Source organism: Lissotriton helveticus, chromosome 5_1, assembly GCF_964261635.1.
Source record: "Lissotriton helveticus chromosome 5_1, aLisHel1.1, whole genome shotgun sequence".
NCBI classification, from domain to species: Eukaryota; Metazoa; Chordata; class Amphibia; order Caudata; family Salamandridae; genus Lissotriton; species Lissotriton helveticus.
Window position 1 is genome coordinate 1735171166 of NC_136065.1, and position 20308 is coordinate 1735191473.

At 42.5% G+C, this 20308-nt stretch overlaps 1 protein-coding gene across 3 annotated transcripts in view; it reads left to right on the forward strand.

Annotated features, from left to right (window-relative positions):
• The window catches only part of PLEKHM1 (pleckstrin homology and RUN domain containing M1), a 247449-nt gene that overhangs the window by 16122 nt on the left and 211019 nt on the right, over positions 1-20308 (forward strand). Inside the window, exon 1 of one of the 3 annotated variants that reach the window (XM_078645005.1) lies at positions 9843-9861. The exons of the other annotated variants lie outside the window; for them this stretch is intronic. The gene's annotated coding sequence lies outside the window, so the exon portion shown is untranslated. Of the gene's footprint in view, positions 1-9842; positions 9862-20308 lie in introns of those variants that run through there. 3 annotated transcript variants of the gene reach the window in all.

Sequence of the window (20308 nt, forward strand, 5' to 3'; positions counted from 1 at the left end):
GATTTCGGAACATAAAAGCACAATAAGGTGCAAAAAACAAGCAACAAGGTTGACGAATCACTACATCCAAGTAGGGCACAAACCTACAGAGTTTGAATGGACTGTACTAGAACAACCTAACATCCCCATGCACATCACAGATATATCCAAACACCTGTTTAAAATAGAGCAAAAATGGGTGTATAAACTCAATTGTGATAAATCGGGGCTGAACGAAGACATCCCATGGATGACACTATAGAATCATCACCTTACGAGATTTCATGAACGGTAATATGTCTTGTAAGATGACTGACTTAAACAGATTTGGCATATATATCACCGGCCACCTGCTAGTATCCTGACGATAAAGTGTGGTTACTCCGCTAAATGATTATAGGAGTGACTGACCATATTGATTAACATCAGTAATAACAGCTACTTCAACTGACTGTAATAATATCTATAAGGCCATGAACCTATCTGTCTCCTAATAATGTCCATGGTGATAATTGTAATAAAGTGCATGAAATCGCCTGTGAACATATCGCTTGACATCTGTGAAACATAGTAATCATGAAGTTTCACTAACAGTACCTTAGTAGCGCTTACACTTCATGAGTAACAGTATCCTCAATAGCGCGCTGGATTTCAATCAGGTTTAATAGTTCACAATGATATTTACATTTATCACGCTATTTCATTTGCTCGCCACACTAATAACTACATTTCCCATGAGCGTGTGTAGTCCAAACACTCTCCACTCTTGCGAGAGTGTACAGCGCGAATTAGACTACATTTCCCAGAAGCGCGGGTAGTTTTAGCAGACGCGTGTTTGACCAATCACGCTCGCGCAGAAACAATAATGGAAGTGTTTGTCTCCCCCCGCGGCACCTCCCCAAACAGCCCGGCCGGCTGCCTGAAGTACCGACGGAGAGGTAAGGGTGCAGGAGAGATCCTGATTAACTCCTTACTTACACGAAGGGATTAGTGTAACTTACTTTCCAATAACGAGTGGTTTCTAAATAAAGTGAGAGCGCAATAACAATGAATTATAGCGCGTGGGCATGCAACGTGACATTTTGTTCATACTTTGTCAATACTTGGCTCTGCCTGAATACTAACGAGTTAGGGCTTTGAAAGCAAATGCCTGAATGCGATAACTTTAATTCCTTAGTTAATAGATCAGGATTAGAGGCTATTATATCTCGCATTACGATGGCCATATAAACACGTAAACTGGCTATCTAGTAGACTTTTATATACATATTTCATGCCTGACGACATTGAAATAAATTTGCCAACCTTCAAGAATGCTAAGAAACTTGAGTATTGTAAATTCAACAGCCCCTGTTGGTGTGCTAGCAACCCACAGGCTGTGACTCTGCACTGGCTCTACCTGACACAGATTTTTAATTTTGACCTTTCTACATTCTCTGCACTTTAGAGCGGTGCTTCATTATCCTGAGCTGTTTGCCAGGTGAGGTGAGGCAATTCCCCTTACAAATTAAGGTGAGGCATTGATTACGTACACAATGAAATACATACTAAGGTCACTTGACCAAGATGTGGTACTAATATGATTTCAGCAATGTCTCTTTTGTAGCCCTTACTAATGAAGGTGTTATTATTATTATTTTCTCATTTCAAGTGGATATGCTGGCTTATTTACAACCGGACTTTTAAAGGAGGAAAATGGAAGTGTACAGGTGACACTTTTTTCTGTTCACGAATGTCCTGTTATTTATTATTTAATTCACGTAAGCAGTAGCAATTAAGTTTATGGGTCCTGAGGAAGCGGCAGGTATAGCAATTGACCATAGTCCGCAGAAACATGTCGACCAGATCACCCAGTCAGAAGGTATTTGTTTGAACCACCTGACTTTCTTGCACTATTGTTGTTTTTAATATTGGAGGTGCATGACCCCAGAATAAAGTGAATATTGTATGCACTATCCAATCTTACACTTTATATATTCTTTTTCACTTATTATTTATGCACTGCTCTCAGTTAAAAGTGAATAACAACTACCAGACATCCATCCCACACTACTTATCTCCAACACATATCTATGGGGATAGAGTGGTGGACAAACTACTGTGGAGTAGACCAGATGATGTACTGGGTGACTAAGAACGAGTAACTGATGGACATTTTTCACAGTGGATAATTGTCCAGTCTGTCTCCTATTCAAAACAGTACTAGCAGACACATAGCCAGCTATACATATCATGTCCTGAGTATAACATTAGACCCGCAGTTATTTGTTGTTCTTTATAACTTGCTTGGGGGGTTATAACTGTGCTTAGGTCTTTAAAACTTCCCTCGAACCCTCAAATAATTGTATGTTTATTGGAGAGCAGCGCATGCACTGCTTTTGCCAGGCCGAGACCTAAAAAAGGAATCCCAAGCTTGGATGCTTGCTGTTCAGTTTGCATTAAAAGATCTAGATACCTTTGTCATGTTTGTAGCAGAGAAATGCAAATGCTACAAGTGTTTGTTTGCAATGAAATGGACATGCAGATTGTTCTGTATAGTTATGTAAGGTGACGATCAGTTCAGAGCAAAAACTGCAAGGGTATTACGACTCAAGTATTCATCAAACGGTTTAAATTATTTCTCCGTGAATAACAAAGCATCGAATGTGCATTGACTCTCTTTGCCTTTCTCCAGTTTACATTTGGTTTTTTCTGTTGTTACTAAAGATAAAGTGTACCTTATTAGATTCCCTCATCCCAGTGACAATTACTGTTTCATCTGTCCCTTCGACCATTTATGTGCATATCTTTTTAGGTCGAGGCTAACGTCCCTCAGCGAAGCTGGGGGCGGAGCCGAAGATTTAATGATTTCAACAGTGGGGCTTTATTTCACCTCTCTCTTTCATTGGCTAGCTTCGTAAATAGAGGCTAGCCATTGGAAGAGATGGGTGTCAATTACTATTTTCCCCGCCTTGATGCGATCCGTGGGCGTTTCTGCCTCTTTTTTAAGCCCCGCCCCTTTTTCGTCGTCATTCGGAGGTGGGCGTTTACTTTTTTTTTTTTTTTTGCCGGCCCTTTTGTTGCCATTTCCCCTGACCGCTGCTGGAGAAAGGTTGTGCTCCCCGCCCTCCCCCCCCCCCCCTTCTCGTGGTGCTTGTTAATCACTTGTTTACAATTGCAGCAGCACAGGAGGATGAGCTGTAGCTTGTAATATGGCGACCACACATTTTGTGTTCTGCACGGCTAATTATGATGCTTTGATGTGTATAGCGCGAGCACGTCACTCGCTTTCATTTAAGTTTAATGGCGCTCGCTTTCTTGTTGTATATTGAAAAGACTTAACAGAACAGATTTACGTACTGATGTAATGATTGCTGTATAATTTACATTCTTGTTTTTAACATTTTTACAAAGTTCTTCGTGTCCGGCTCGTGCACGGGTTCTAAGAGGCTCCGCTCTCCCAGTTAATTTATTGGCTCCTCGTTACGAACAGCACCGCAGGGGCATTATTACAGCAAACAGAGATACGGGCGTGGCCAGTGTAAAACGCGTTCGTTGACTCAACTGGAATGTTTGCTCGTGAGATTACTCTTGTCTAGGAAGGTGTGAGCACTCGCTCTCAACGTTATTCGCTCCCAAGACTTTGAAGCAAAGGAGGAAGTTTAGTTGCGTCTGTTTCTCGTCTCGCCGTCCTGTGATTGGCCCTGACGCTCGCGCTGTCCTCCCCTAGGCCGGCCTTGGACTGAGGATGTTTAGTTGGTCGTGATCTGTTTCCTGTTCGTATAGTGCGTGTCGGAAGTTACAAATATTGGGGCAGATTAGTTTCATAATCATGAAACGGAGTGACGTGGTGTTAATGTAGTTGAGACTGGGCTACTTTCAGGCAAACTTTAACTTGCTGCTTTGTGGATAGCGAGCGGCGCAGCACAAGCAAAGCCCAGGAGGGTGGAAACATCATCGTCCCTTAATATCCCAGCAAATGTAACATTCTAACGGGTTACCAGTTTAGGGAGGGGTCTACAACTTCGATCACAAACCTTATTCCGCGGAGAGGCAATAAGCATCATTGCACTTTAAACCCAAAGTTCATTAAAATGCAAGACAATCTTGTCCCAAGAGCGCTGAGAGAAGCGGGGAATTACGTCCTCTTACGCATAATGCATTTTAGAGCGGGTACCTACTTGCCTAAAATCAAACAAATTCGCATTTCAAGAATAAGTCTTTACTAATTCAAGGTAACGAACGCATCTTCATAGCCAGAGTTCCCGTGCTCTCCCAAGAAGCTACAGGCTCTCGAGGATTAGTGCCCAACATTTCAGATCACTGGAAAGAGGATGCGTGACAAAGGCGTAGTCCTTCCTTCGGTAGCGTCTAAAAGTGCTAAAAAGGTAGTGAAGATATTAATGTCACTATATTGTATAACACGCTGCCGCACCATCGCAAGTGTCCTTGTTCAAACTCCGTGGACTTCAGACCAGACAGACCTATGATTTTAGTATTTCTGTCATTTGTCTGGGGCCTGCTTTGTGCATATTTTCATTTCTTTTTATTATTATATATTTTGCCAAGTGTTTCTCAAAAGAGTTTTGACGAACAAAATAGTTGGCCTCTGAGTTTGAGGGCAAGGGTGAACAAGCTGCCTTTCTTCAATAGTAGAAAGTGTGGGGATATTTCCGAATTCGCTGCGGCATCTCTTCTTCCCTTTAAGGTTTACAAACTATTTTCGCATTCCATTCCCTGTCGCCTTATTTATTTATTTATTACCCTCTCTGCTGCACAACTTGTTCCGGGCCGCTGTCTGTGTACGTAAGGATTTCACCTTATATTGCGTGGTTAATTTCATCATATGTGAGCTGTGCATGTTTTGAGGTGCCTCTGCAGAGGTGCCCTTAATATGTATTTGGGGCTGGTTTACAGCAAGGACTGTTAATCCTGTGCAGGACGCCGCTTTCTCAAAGAAAAGTTGGATAAACCTAATATCCGACACATTATAGTCCTCCAAAATCAGCAAATAGCGATGAAAATTAACAGTTGTTGTACCAGCTGTCCTTTCCTGGTTCCGTTTTACAAAAAAAAATCATTTGTTTGTGAAACAAAAGCTTTGTATATTGTTCCAACATTATGAATTACTCCGTGCAAAAATTTCCTCGAACTAAATCTTAAATATTTTAGATGTAGGGTAATTTACAATTCTATCTGAAGTCCTAGAATATTTGGGTCAAGTACTTGAGCTTGAACTTTAGTTCTGGCATTCTTTAGTGTTACTCTGCCAACAAGCGTTGGCAAAGCCAGTAGGTTTCGCCTATGCGAAATGTAATGGCTTTGTCATTTTTTTTCCTTTTTAACATGTTGCACAGCTGAAAGAAAAAAAAGGTGCTAGGACACGGTGACACCATTTGTTAATTGAGCGATTTATAAACCCATTAACATTAATTGTCACAATAAGGATACAAAACATATTCAAGCTGATGCTTTGCCCGAAATGTGGAACAAAACAGCCAGTATCATGCCTCCTGCATTATATTAACAGTTGTTACGCAGTCAATGGGGAGTGGTAAGATGGGACTGTAGCTTGGAGGTGATTTGGTTATGGCCAGCTGGGAGGGGTTCCACCAGGTTTATTTATGCAGACCCCTAAAAAATATGACTGCCCTATCTTTGTTATAAGCCACTCGATGTTTGGGAGGACATGGACCGTTCACAAGCTTGGCATGGTGCATGTGGTGCGACAGGTGTCTCTCCAATACTTGCCAGTGAGATGCAGCTGAATCAACCATTTGTTGTGAGAGTAGGAGTTTAGGTGGCACCCATGCCCTCTGTAGGCTTTTCCTATCTTCCAGTATAGTAGCCAGGTTAACACATGCATAGCGCGTAGTCCTTAATGTTGTACCTCTGTACAGAGGACCCCGCGGATGCGAGCTACTGAATTTGTGACTGTATAAAGTACATGATTTATTTGTGTGGACAAGTCGCCTCCAACAGTTCAGACTGGTGGTGCCTAACTGTATGTAGCTCATTGAGTCTGGAGAGCTTTGCAGTAGGTGCTACTTTTGCAGGGTATTTACTGCTAGTGGTCACTTCGTTTGCACCTCTTCGTTTTTTCAGTTCCACCGTACATAACTATACTCAAGGGCCCTCATCTCCAAACTGTCACAGTAAAGCTAAATTAATCTTATAACAAAGAAATGTAGCAGTTTATTGCAATTAATGTATAAATGGCCCTTGAAATGCATGGAAGCTCTACTCTCTTTATTAATGGCCTTTCTTGGCTAGTAGGTCGAGCAGGGCACCAAGGAGAGTAAAGTCCCGCCCCTTTTTATATAGTAAAACCATCCCCTGTTCGACCTTTTCCTTCTGTGCGATATGTATAAAGGCTTTCAGTCTGCTTTGCCTCCTTTTTAGGTCTCGACCTCTGCCAATGCGCAAGCGAGACTTATAGAGTTGGATCCACGAAAGCTAAACCAGGCGGATTGCGCCTGGTGCATGTGCCCGTGCACGCGCTTGCCATTTGCTCCCCGAGCCGCCTGACTCACATCATTGCATCAGACCCGCCACAGCAATGCTGAGAGCTTCACTTCAAAGGGATCCGCTCCCCGCCCCCTGCTTCACACTTCAAAGGAATGCGCCCCCCGTAATGCCGAGAGCATTTCCCGTCCTCTTTTAATTTCATTTCGCGGCCGCTTTTCATTTCATTTTGCGGCCGCTTTTAAGTATCCTGCTTGTCTTTTGCGCTTGTTAAAATTATTTAACCCTAAGTTTTTTTGGCCTCCCATTCAAACAGTCGCTTTTCATGCAATAAAGTTTCTTTACAGGTGTGTTGGTGTTTTGCGGGTCTTTGATTAGTCTTTAATCTATGCTAACTAACTGGGTGTGCCTAATGCTTCTAAAATGCATGTTACTAGTTTCAATGCCTTTATCTGTGCCTTCCGGGCAGCACTACAGGCAATGCATTCAAAAGACGATTTACTTTCCCAGTCACTGAGGCAGTATCAATTCTTTTGGTCGCTGCTCTAGAAACCCATTTTAGGAACCAAGTGATCGAATGCATTAAAATGTCTTCGACCTCAAGTGGGAGAGATTTACTGTTTACCAAACCATAGTCAAAATCTTTGGAGCTGAATTTGAAATTACACTTCAAATACATGAAAAAACTCGCAGTCCTAAACATTAACATTTGAAGATCAGCTGAGCCGACATTGGTGTTATACGTGGCTGCTTCAAAGTGTGCCAGGACGTGTTGCCTAACGGCCACAGCAGCCACCTTTTGAACAGGGAAACCAGGCGTCTGCTCAACAGCTGGTGATTCTGGGCAAACCTCTTAATCTCGCCCCGCCTTAAGCAAAACAAAACAAATCTGATTTTCTACAATGTATTCTGGTGATTATGCAGCGGTTCCGGTGCTCGGCACAACAACAATTGTTTATTAATTAATACCTGCCGCCCAAGCCATTCTTATAGCTTTGGGGCCTGGTATAGTCTGTGTTGTCATACTTGTCGGAGTGTGCTGGTTGGTAGTATTTTTTATACTGTCATTGGCAGCACTGACTCGGGCAATGTGTGGTACAAGCGACAGTAGCCTTCTGACTTGGAATGTATTCTTTTACAAATTAAGAACTGCTTATGTAAAATACTATAATGACCTTGGAGCAAGTTCGCATATGAAACTTCAAATAAAAAAAATTAATGGTAATGATTTAACATGCAGCCTTGCTTCCATCTAATGGTCTTTTTAAGCTGCAGTATTATGAGAGAACGAGTTGCCCCAGTGTGCGAAATAGACAGATGATGTTAAAAATATACCACAGCAGCACTCAACCCCACAGCACCACTCAATGCCACAGCATCACTCAGCGCCACAGCATCACTCAGTGCAACAGAATCACTCAGCACCACTGAATGCCACATCACCCCACAACGCCACAGCATCCCTCCACGCCACAGCATCCCTCCACGCCACAGCATCCCTCCACGCCACAGCATCCCTCCACGCCACAGCATCCCTCCACGCCACAGCATCCCTCCACGCCACAGCATCCCTCCACGCCACAGCATCCCTCCACGCCACAGCATCCCTCCACGCCACAGCACCACTGAATGCCACAGCATCCCTCAGCACCACTGAATGCCACAGCATCCCTCAGCACCACTGAATGCCACAGCATCCCTCAGCACCACTGAATGCCACAGCATCCCTCTGCACCACTGAATGCCACAGCATCCCTCTGCACCACTGAATGCCACAGCATCCCTCAGCACCACTGAATGCCACAGCATCCCTCAGCACCACTGAATGCCACAGCATCCCTCAGCACCACTGAATGCCACCGCATACCTCAGCACCACTGAATGCCACCGCATACCTCAGCACCACTGAATGCCACCGCATCCCTCAGCACCACTGAATGCCACCGCATCCCTCAGCACCACTGAATGCCACCGCATCACTCAGCACCACTGAATGCCACCGCATCACTCAGCACCACTGAATGCCACCGCATCACTCTGTGCAACCATTCAACCACAACTGGTTCTAATATGTTCTCTCAATGTTTCAAGCTTTATTACAAATGTCACAAAAAGATGTTAATATTTCACCTCTGCTCTTGGATTTTCATCACAATAAAATACACTGAACATAATCTTCCCAAGTTATTTACAAAAGTTTAAGCTATTGCCATTATGAATTACAATAACTTTTATTTAAGTATTAATTATTAAAAAAAATAAAAGCCATTGTTATTTGTAATATTAATACATCTAAGTCTTGTAAATACAACACATATTGCATTACAAATGCTATAGGTGTCACGTTTGCGAAAGTTAAAACTATTGGCATTGTAAATGACAAAGCTATTAATTTCGCTATTTTCAAAACCAACATGTAAATAAAAAATTTGTCATTTACAATACCAATACCTCAAACTTTCCTAATGCGAGACCTATTGCATTGCAAATGCTTGTTTGTGTTTGTGTGTATATCGGTGCCTGTATTCATGTTGTCAGTGTGTGCCTGACTGTTTAATGTCTGTGTGCACATCTAAATATATTTTTTTGCCTTTTGCTTAAGGGTACCTATTTCTCGGTTTGACTGTGTGGTTGTGCTCTCTGAGGGTTTACATGCACTGCGGTTTGTATGTCTGTTGTCCCTGTGTTGGTGAGCAATTTTATGTTTGTTATTCTGTGTTCCCAAGTGCCTGTATGTCAGTTTTTCTGTGTTCGTGGGTGTCTAAACGTGCATTGGACTTTGTGACCATGGAGGCCTGAAAGTGTATTTCTCTGTCAATCCTTGTGGCCATCCGCCACCCCTATGTACTTTTGTGGGTTCATAATTAGAGCCACCTACAAATTGAGGTCACCAAATAATCATGTACATTTTAGATTACGTTGAGTCAATGATGAGAGTTAAGTTTGGTTTTAAAGGTTTATTTATCAACATGGTTAGGATCTCAAATATCTTTTTTCAGTTTAGTAATTTACCGAAATATAAAGAAAAGTTAGAAATTGGCATTCAAGACATATGTTCCATAAAGAAACCCTATAAGGTAGCTAAATTACCTATTCTAAATAAGAACCCATAAAGAGTTGTGCTGGAAAGATATGTAAATAAAAAGAACTCCTTATGAAAAGAAGTTCATAAGCTGCAGTAGCAACTTTCAGAGTAGCGATCTGTGCAGTAGCATAGAGGTGTGTTGTCTAACAAGCTAGGAACTCCCGTTATTATAAACTCTCAATACACGTATCAATTTCTTAATGATAAGTTCACTCGATGTTTGATTGTTGTCAGTCATACGATGCATCTTCTTCCGATTCCCACAGTCTGTACTCTCGTCAGTTGGCTTGATACAATCCTTTGGCATAATTATTACAAGAAGCAAGGTTCACATGGGAACCCTCTTACCTACGGTAAGCTAAAGATGCATTGTCAGTTTCAGCGTAGAAACAAAGACCAGTCAGCCAATGTGTGAAACATATATTGAGTTAATACTAAAGCAACATTTATAAGTCTACTTCACCATTTGTTCTTACAATTTCAGTAAGTCTATTATTCGTAATGGGAATGATCTAACATCGAGTGAGAGGAACTAATTGAACATAATATTAAAGTCCGCACATCTCTACTATGACTTCAATGTTAAGCCGTTGTACACTGTACGTTACTGTGAGCAAAGGTCAGAAACAAAGCCTCGGGCCTAATCACTGCACAGGCTAAAGTATAGGTGCTTGGTGCAAATTTTTTGAAAACATACAATTATATGTGAAGCATTTCTAATAATGTTTTTCGTGTCTACAACTGTCATTCTTCAATATATTTTTCGATTTTGATTATTTGTTTTACTAAAGGTAATCACACAATTTTTAAGTCACTTCTAATCATACATTTAATTTATTTGTAAATGTTCTAAATTGAATTTCTAATGTGCCACTGTATGTCGAATTCTAAACGTGCAGTCATTTCTCTCAGGATTGTGACCTTTGAATTTAAGTGGCAGAATACCCTGGTGCTGCCAATACTCTGAAGACCACTTCCTCTCTCCATCAGAAAAGCAGAGATACTAAGCATTTTACTCGAGCACAACAAGTCTGACCATAGCATACAGCTATGGTAGTTAAATAAAAAAAAAAAAAAAAAAAAAAATATATATATATATATATATATATATATATATATATATATATATATATATATATAACATTGCACACATATACCCCAAAATAAAAAAGAAAATAGGCCATTACCCAACTGACTGCCATCTGCTTGCCATAAAAATACATTTTTAAAACATTCAGCAATGTGCTGTTTTGCTAGTGATGTTTGTAAAATAAGCCTTCTAGCTGTTCCAGGTGCATGCTCTTCACATATACATATAATTGTGCTCATGTGTTGGGTGCTCCAGTTAGAGACACCCGTTGTTATTACCTGCTGTGGAAAGCATCACCTATAATAAAGGCTGTGTCAACCCTGTGGAGGAGAGACGCGTAATTGGGAGGAACATCTTTGGACTGGTTCCAGAACACTGGCAGTGGAATCAATATTCCCTGTCTCCTGCATGATTATAAACATGTAACTCAAGCCTCCTTACTAGGTTCCATATTTTATGCTGAATAAGGAGGCAGACTATTAGAGTATTTTCTGAGATCTAGGGCTGGCGTTGCTGAAAGCCCGCCTCCCAGAGGTAAGGGGTCATTACCTGAAAAGTCTACACCTAGCTGTTTGAAAAGCTGTAGCACTGCCTTTATACTGGACATGCCTGACCTGCTGAGGGGAACGGAAGATACCCCTGCAGAAGACTGCCAAGAGGAACCCAACTGCTATGTCTGAGTAGAAAGGGCAGCCCAGTAGTGCAGACTAGCATGAGGTCAACAGAGGAAGTGACCCAAGTAGTGGAGCGGGTCTTCCTGCCTCCCAGATAGCTGTTAAATCATTGCTGGTGGCCTGCTTCCAAGAAGGAGAGGCAGCTATGCAGCAGGTTACCAAATGCTGGGTCTCTCTACCTCTCAATCTCTCCTTAAACTGGTGTGTGCTGCACTAACCAAGGAGGAGAAGAAGAGAGTGAAAGAGCAAGATTGCACATGTGGCCTCCAAAGATTGCACCCAATTCCCTGTGCCGACTCTGCCAGCGAGAGAAGGCCCACTGAAGAGAATTACCATCTCCGGAGGGTGAGCGCTGCACTTTGTTTGAGATGGGGGCTTTTGCTTTGGGCCTTTTCCCTGCTTGAGACCGCAGCCTCACCTGCTGGCTAGTTGTGGTCTGTAAAAAGCAACACAAGCAACATCTGAGGAATGCAGCCAATGCACATGCAGTTTGGAGCGAGGACCTAATGCAAGGGATCTCGCTGCCACTATACTCTGGTAACTCCTGCACCTCTGGACTTATGTACACTTGACTTTTGAGACTCTTGGTTTTAGGGAACGCTGCAGTGAGGGTCTTCTGCTAGGGGCTTGGGCATTTAAAGACTAGCTAGCCTGTGGGCCACCAATGCATAAGTATGCTTCTGCTATTCACAGAGAGCTCGCGCCTGTGAGATTATACTAAGCATGCTAAGTATATTCCTGTTTGCCATTTAGTGTGTGTTATTAAACCCTGTGCCCACAGGCATGTCTTTGAGCGCTATTTCATTTTGTTAATACAAAGTACTTCAGTTTTATTAAAAAATAAATAAGCATTGGACAGCAATTTTTTCATGTTATTTAGTAAATGTTTAGCGGAGTACACACACTCCCTCTTTTTTTTCTCTCTCTCACACTCTCTCTCCCCCTCTTTCTCCCCCCTCTCGCCCTTAACCTCTCCTTCTCTCTCTCTCCCTTAAACTCTCTCTCTCTCTCTCTCGCTCCCTATCTCCCTCTTCCTCTCTCTACCTTCTCCAACTCTATCCCTCCCCTCTCTCTATCGCCATTTCTCTCTCCCTCTTTCCCTCGGTCTCAACGTTTCCCCAACACACCCTTCTATCCCCTTTCTCTTCTTCCCTCTCTCTTCCTTCCCTCCCTCTTCCTTCCTCCCTCCTCATTCCTGAGAATCTTTGGACTGCTCGTCCTGCTACCCTCAAGTGGAAGTGCTGAAAGGTTTTACTTGGTGTTCAGTTTGCACTGTCATAGTAGAAAATGTCCTAGAGAAACAGTGGTCAAAGTCCTCGCCCATTACAGATGTGGCTCAAGAACCCCTGCAGAGCCCGTGGCCTCTGAACAGGTTCGGACGAATAGATATTTATCTATTATGCGTAAACATTTCCCATTTTGTTGTTCTACTCACCATAGGAAGGTTGTTTGGTTTCACTGCGAGCGCGTCATTCTCTCAAAGATTATGAACCACCCCACAAAGGAAGTGCATGTCTGTAATGTAACAACATAGAGCGACGTCAATTTGGAAAAGCCTTGCCCAACGAGATTGACTTTATATTATGAGGTTTCTTCTGAGCTTTTCCTTATGTTCATTAAGTCTAGCATGTGTTCCTGCAGCTCCTATTTATATCTTGAGACTGGAGTACATACTCTTGACAGCTGCTGCCGGGTGCATTGTGCAAATAATCTGGATTTATTTTCCTTTTCTACTTAAACTTTTCAGTGCTTAGTTCGTTAAAAAATATAATAAGCGCCAGGGCCCTTCTCGGGAGGCCACTTCTGTCTGCACCACCCATTGCCCCTGCAAGCGCTGTCAATGGCAGTGCAAACACAACTACTAACCACCGTACTCCTACATTTGTGACAATTCAGCCTATTCCAGGCCACCCAAATCTATAATGGTGTGAGTGTCGAGTATTAGTTAAAGGTATATTGACTTATTAAACACTGTTTTAAAATACATATAATGGTGCACCGACATTAAATAATAATGTGAAAGAGTTAAAATCAAAATTTAGTATGGTTCATGTCTTCTTTATTGTGGTTGAACAGTAGACATATAGATCCAAGTATTACAGCAAAACAACACAGCCAACTTGTTTCTTTCACCACGGGGAACTGCTTCAGGGCTGTAATTTAACAAAGACAGAAACATACTTAAATAAAATCACAAATAACGTTGTGTTGCTGGTTCTTTGTAAAAACAATAAAATTGTTTATAAAAAAAATCATAAATACAATGCATAATATCAGGCGCACCTTCACCTCGCTATTTGGTAAAAACTGCAAGACTTTTTGTTTTCAACTTTGGCAGCATCAGTCACTGTTTTATATTTTTAAAATACTTCAGAAAATTCAGACTAGCTCCCCTTACCTCACCAACCCCTTCATTCCCTTCTCTTAAAATCCCCTAAAGAGACTGGAAAAAACTAGACTTAAATGCCTTAAACAATCTTCTTTGCTCTAATGTACCCTGATCGGACCTTTTGGCCGACGTGTTGTCCACAAATGTTCACAATTGGCTGTCAAACGCAATAGACTCCTGCCTTCCCCTTTCTAGTAAAAGACTAAACAACCACCGACCTCCAGGCCCATAAAAGGAAAAGGCTAAATGCAAAGTTTTAAAACGGAAATAGAGGAAAGACTATGCGTCTGAATCCAAAAACACCTATACTAAGGCAAGAAAATTATACCACAACCTCTGCAACTCAGCTAGGGCCAGCTTTGTTTCAAAAAGTATTTCTGAAGCGGTCAACTGTCCCAAAACACTTTTCGGACTAGTGAAAGAACTTGCCGGCTCAGAGACCACTGCAAAACCTTTGCCTTTAAATAAACATAAATTCGACAATCTCGCCTGCTTTTTCACGCACAAAATTGAAAAAATCTATCTAGAAATTGCAAATTCACATACATGCAGGTTTCTGCTGCCACAATCCATATTCTTGCTGCAGAATACTCCCTCTCCCGACTTTATGGTCACTCCCCACATGGAACCCTCTATGGAGTCTATTACCCGCACCTCCTACTTAGACTCCTGGCCCCTTCGTAACACAGACTCCCTTAAAACCATTCTAGATAAAGTCTAGTCCGGTTCTCCCAAAGACCCTCTCCCAATTTCAATACTGAAACAGGTTGACACTCCTCATCTGCAAGTCATCTTAAACGCTCTGAATTTTTCCCTACTTGAATCAACAGTCTCCTCACATTGGAAACATGCTATGGTGACCCCTCTCCCTAAAAAGCCCACTGCGGACCCTGACACTCTCTCTAATTACCAACCAATCTCCCTTCTGCCAGCCTTCTCTAAAATTCTTGAGAGACACATTCACTCCCACCTCTCACAGTTCATTGAAACAAATAACTTCCTTAACCGCTCCTAATCAGGTTTCCGAACCGGGTTCTCCACTGAGACTACATTGCTGGGAGTCCCTGAGAGGCTGCGACATAATCTTGATGCTGGAGAGACCGTGGCGCTCATATTGTTGGACCTCAGCGCAGCGTTCAACAATATCTCCCATCCCTTATTAATTAATCCTCTAAGGTCCCTAGGCATCCATGGCTCTGCCCTAGATTGGATCATCTCCTTTCTGGACAACCGCACCTTTCAAATTTTTCTACCACAGCCGGCTCCAACACCCACTCGTCACCCTATGGGTGCCCCAGGGATCTATTCTCAGCCCGTTGCTTTTTAATTTATACGTCAGGCCTTTAGCTGATATAGGGGTGCAAGCTGGTCTGACGCTTTTTACCTATGCCGACGCCTCCCAGATCATTTTTTCTCTTTCAAACACCGACCCCTGTACTCCATCTCTCCTTCAGCAGGGCCTAGGTGAAATTGCAAAATGGATGAATAACTACCACCTCAAGTTGAATGGTGAGAAAACTGAGGTCCTAATCCTGGGAAAAATGAAAGATCTCTGGGGTCCACTACACTGTCCAGCCGAGATAGGTGCTCTCCCGCAACCTCCCAGCCATGTCCGTAACTTGGGCGTAACCATTGATGACTCCCTGACCATGCACCATCAAGCAGTCTAGGTGACCGCAGTGTGTTTTACCATTCTAAAATGGCTCAGGAAAGATCATCTGGAGGCTGCCAACCCCACCAAAAAAAAAGTGGTACATGCCCTTATCACTTTACGGCTTGACTACGGAAACATCCTTTACTTTGGCTCCAACAAGGCAGTGATCCTTAGACTGCAGCTGATGCAGAACTCTGCAGTAAGACTTGTTTGTAGAGCTTTAGAGCTTCTCCCATTTACGGGTACCTCCGCGACCTACATTGGCTCAGGGTGGAGAACCGTATCAAGTTCAAAGCCCTGAGCTACATCTTCAAGATCAAAATAGGCACGGCACCTCAATGTCTACAATCCCTTGTACACCCCTATGTTCCCACTAGTCATTTGCGGTACCCAGGTTGAAGCTCGCCAGGATGGGCGGAAGATCATTTTCCTATCTTGGCCCATCCGTCTGGAATGCCCTTCCACTTGTTATCCGCAATGAAACTATCTACACCTGCTTCCACAGAGCTTTCAAGACCTGGCTATTTAACCAATAATTCCATCTCCCTGCCGCTTTATTTCTGCACCTAGTCTGTCATGGCGCCGGGAAACCCTTTTTGGGTAGCTGTTGCGCCTTTAAAAAAGTGAATAATAAATAAATAAATACAGCAAAGCTGCAATAAACCCAAATAAAAAGATCAATACCCAGCTTACAAAACCAGAGTGATAGAATTTTCCTTTAAAATTATTATCCTACCACATTCATTGACACAAAAGGTACAATGGGTTTATAGAAACATCTTAAAGCCACATCAGAAACAGTCACCATATACATTGTGGAGTAACATGCCCCCCACATGTCTCATGAAACACATCCACTGAATTATTCTCAATGTTTGATATACCAGTAATAGGAGATTTTATAGCATACGTCGACAAATGGGAGAGATACCAGAGTCCATAAATCGAAAAGAAAATGAACATGATTCGAAACATGTTCCAGTACGTGTACTAGTAGAATTCATAACTTAACAGTCAAAGGAATAAAATAACTGTTTTGCATTTGTGATTTTATTTGAGTATGTTTTTGTCTTTAACATAACGTGTATTTTTTAAGCGCACATTCACCTAAGAGTATATTGCCGCTGAATAACAGATGTTTATTGCTACACAAATCAATGGTACTTGATTGTATTTGTTAAATTACAGCCCTGAAGAAGTTCACAGTGGTGAACGAAACGTGTTAGCTGTGTTGATTTGCTGTAACACTTTGAACCTCATGTCTACTGTACAAGTATAATAGAGAAGATATGAAACATGCTAAATTTTGATTTTGACCCTTTCACAGTATTAACGAGTGGTTGTGCACCACTAATGTATTTATCTATATTGTGGTCTCAGGTCGCACCTTTGAGCGCTGGTGCTTATAGCGAGTTAACAACATTTCCTGTTGGACAAAGGGTAGGTGCTGTTAATTGGGCTCACTGCTCATGTTGTATTTTTTAAACACTGTTGTGGTTATCTCAAAAATTGACAGACCGTGCCACCATGTGGTGTGGACTGTCTTTAGTGCCGGTGCAGACAGTTACGTGCTGGTGCTTAGCACTGGAAACCACTGGCTCAAATTAGGCACTACTTGAAGTGGATCCTTTGATCCCCATAAACTGGATGCAAATGTGTGCATGCACCTGCCATAATCCTGCTGTTTGCAGGCCGCAAGTACTTAGCTTGGCACCTATGGTGTCCTTATCATTCTCACTCATAAAACAAATAATACATACATATGCATGCACCTTCCACAGCACCTGTGGTGTCCGCATACTTACTCATAATACAAAGGATACATGCATCCGCATGCTGCATCCACCTTCCACAGCGCCTCTGGTGTCTTCATCATGCTCAGTCATCATAACCCAGATGATACATGCATCTGCATGCAGCATCCGCCTTCTACAGCTCATGTGGTGTCATCAGCATGCTTACTCATAACCCAACGGAGACATGCATCTGCATGCACCTCATACAGCACCTGTGGTTTCATCAGCATGCTCTTTCATCATAACCCAGAGGATACATGCCTCTGCATGCACCTTCCACAGGACCTGTGGTGCCATCAATATGCTCACTCATAACCCAAAAGAGACATGCATCTAGATGCTGCGTGCACCTTCCACGGCACATGTTGTGTCGTAGGCATGCTCCCTCAGCCAACAGGCTGCATACATCTGCAATGGGTCCTGCAGTGCTGTCATGCTCTTTGATGCCTTCAGCCTGCATGCACATCTCATTGCACCTCTGTTGTCATATACATGCTTCTTCCCTGTATATGACTCGTATGACACCACATCTCCGAGAATTCCACTAGCTGCTGATGCACAAGAGTTGCCAATTTAAACTCCTCACACATACGTACAAGGCACTGCACAATATTCGTTTAGCTTACCTCAACTGCCGCCTCCACTTGCACCATCCCACCAGACTTTTATGCTCTGCCTTACTTCCTCTCTCACACACACACGCAGAATAGGAGGCTTGCATTCTCCTACCTTGCACCCAAGACTTGGGATGACCTCCCTCAACACATAAGGACCTCCTCCTCCCTTCTGAATTCCACAAGAAGCTGAAGACCTGGCTTTTCAACTAACACCTGGCAGACGACCTACACACCTGCTCCAGCGCCTGGATACATTTCGGGTGATACGTTTAGCTTTACAAATTCAAGTTACAAAGCATAAATAACCACAACCTGCAGCATCTTCATAATTTGCATGGTATACTGCTACCCGGCGCTCTGAGTGGTTACAGCAAACGGTAACTCGGACCATCCGAATATGTTGACATTACCGTCAATCGTTTATCAAAGGAGAAGGAAGTGAAGTGGAGCAAAATTGTCATTTTAATGAAAATTATGGTTCATTTATGTACTTTAACATAGGTATTAAACTTAAAAGGTTAGTTGGTCCACATTGTGTTCTACTGTTTAAACCTGCTGTTATGGGGCTGTTAAAGCGGATTATCCTAGTAGTGATGAAAGAACACTCAAAATTGCCACTTAATTGTCTTTCACATTGATGAAAGTGAGGCGAGATGGGGTTAAGAAAACATAGTTGTGCTCCTTTACAACAGAACTTCTTGACGTTATGTTTACCTTTTTACAAAGTCAAGTTGGTTGCCTGTTCGAAGTCAAGTTCGGAGTGTATGGCAAATGTACAAGTAATACACACTTAGCTCAAATCTGAAACTGATTCTACTGAAAAACAGAAAGTGATGTAGTTATCTATGTAGAATTTGTCTATCCCAAACCTAGCTGAAAAGCAGCACAGTGACTTAAGGGGTCAACGGCAGAGATGTAATCAAAGAGCGAATCTAGGCATGGAGTGCTGGGTCTTGAGAGAGTAAGTGGATTATTTAGTGTGCCTATTGAGGCCGTGTGTCGTCAGATTTTCATACACCCAAATTTAACTAGCATTGGGCAAAGTCAATATGTCTTGCCTATGCAAGAACTATTGGATTTGCCAGTATCTTTTAGCCATGTTGTACACCAGCGTGGCTGCTGTTCAGCTTGGCTAAAAGTTAGTGGCGTAAAAGAGTCGTGTGGAGTGTCGTGAAGTGGAATGACGAAGAGTGGAGTAGAGTATTGTGGAGTGCCATAGAATGTCTGGTATTGGAGTGGCACAGTGTGGGGTCGCGTAGAGTGGCATACACTGGAGTGGCATAGAGTAGAGTGAACTGGTGTAGAGTGCATTGGCGTAGAGTGTTGCATATTACAGTGGCATAAACTGCTATTGCATACAATGGTGTGTCGTAGAATGCAGTCGCATAGATTAGAGTGGTGTAGACGGGAGTGGGCACAGAGTACAGTTGAGTGGTGCAGAGTAGAGTGCAGTGGCGTGGAGTAGTGCAGAGTAGAGTGGCTTAGAGTTCAGTAGCGGAGAGTGCAGTGTTGCAGAGTAGAATGTCATAGTGCAGTGGTATAGAGTGCAGTGACATAGAGTGCAGCTGTGTAGTGTGCATTGGCGTAGAGTGTATTGGTTAATAGAAGAGTTGCTTAGAGTGCATTGGGATAGATTGGAGTTGTGCAGAGTGGTGTAGAGTGCAGTGTCATAGAATAGATTGTTTCAGAGTAGAGTGAAGTAGCATGGAATGGAGTGGTGCAGAGTAGAGTGCAGTTGCATAGAGTGTAATGGTGTAGAGCAAATTGGGATAGAATAGATTAACATGGCATACAATAGATTGGCATTGAGTGCAGTGGCATAGAGTGGAGTTGCGCAGCGTAGATTGGTGTGGCTTAGACTGTTGTACTGTAGAGTGCATTGGCATAGAGTGGCACAGGGTAGAAAAGAGAGGCATAGAGTGTAGTAGCGTAGAGTGGAGTGGCATGGAGTGGTGATGAGTATCGTGGAGTGGCATAGAGTGGAGTATGCATGGTATGGTAGCACGCTGATATTACAAACAAGAATTTTTCAGTTGAAATGACCATTACATTTGTACAGTCATACCAGTGTTTCTAATAAAACTATACAGTGCACAGACAAAAATATGTGCAAATTGTATCACACAGTGTAATGATTTGTTTTGATCACATTAAAGTATTTGTTTCCAGCACACTTCAGAAATGAAAAAGTGGCTACATTTGTGTTCCTAATTCTGATATATTCTGAAATAACTGCACAGTTCATTTAAATGCTGTAGTGTGCTAGAAAAAACCTCTTTCCTGCCTTCAGTATCCAGCAACATTGTCCCACAAATCCTCTCACTATGAAGTTCGAGAAAGAAAAGTAAACAAGCAGGCTCGGAAGACAATGCCTGATATTTGACCTCTGTCTTTGAATGCATAGCAAATGTGACAAGATAAGAACAAGATGTAAAGGCCTGTTTACCGAAAGGGAGTTTGTGAAAGAATACAGTTAACACGCTTTAGGGAATGCGAGATAAGAACGGAACCTGGAAAGCTTAAAGCAAATGAAGCCAGCAAATAGAAAATCAGAAAATGTGAGTTATAAACCACAAAGCC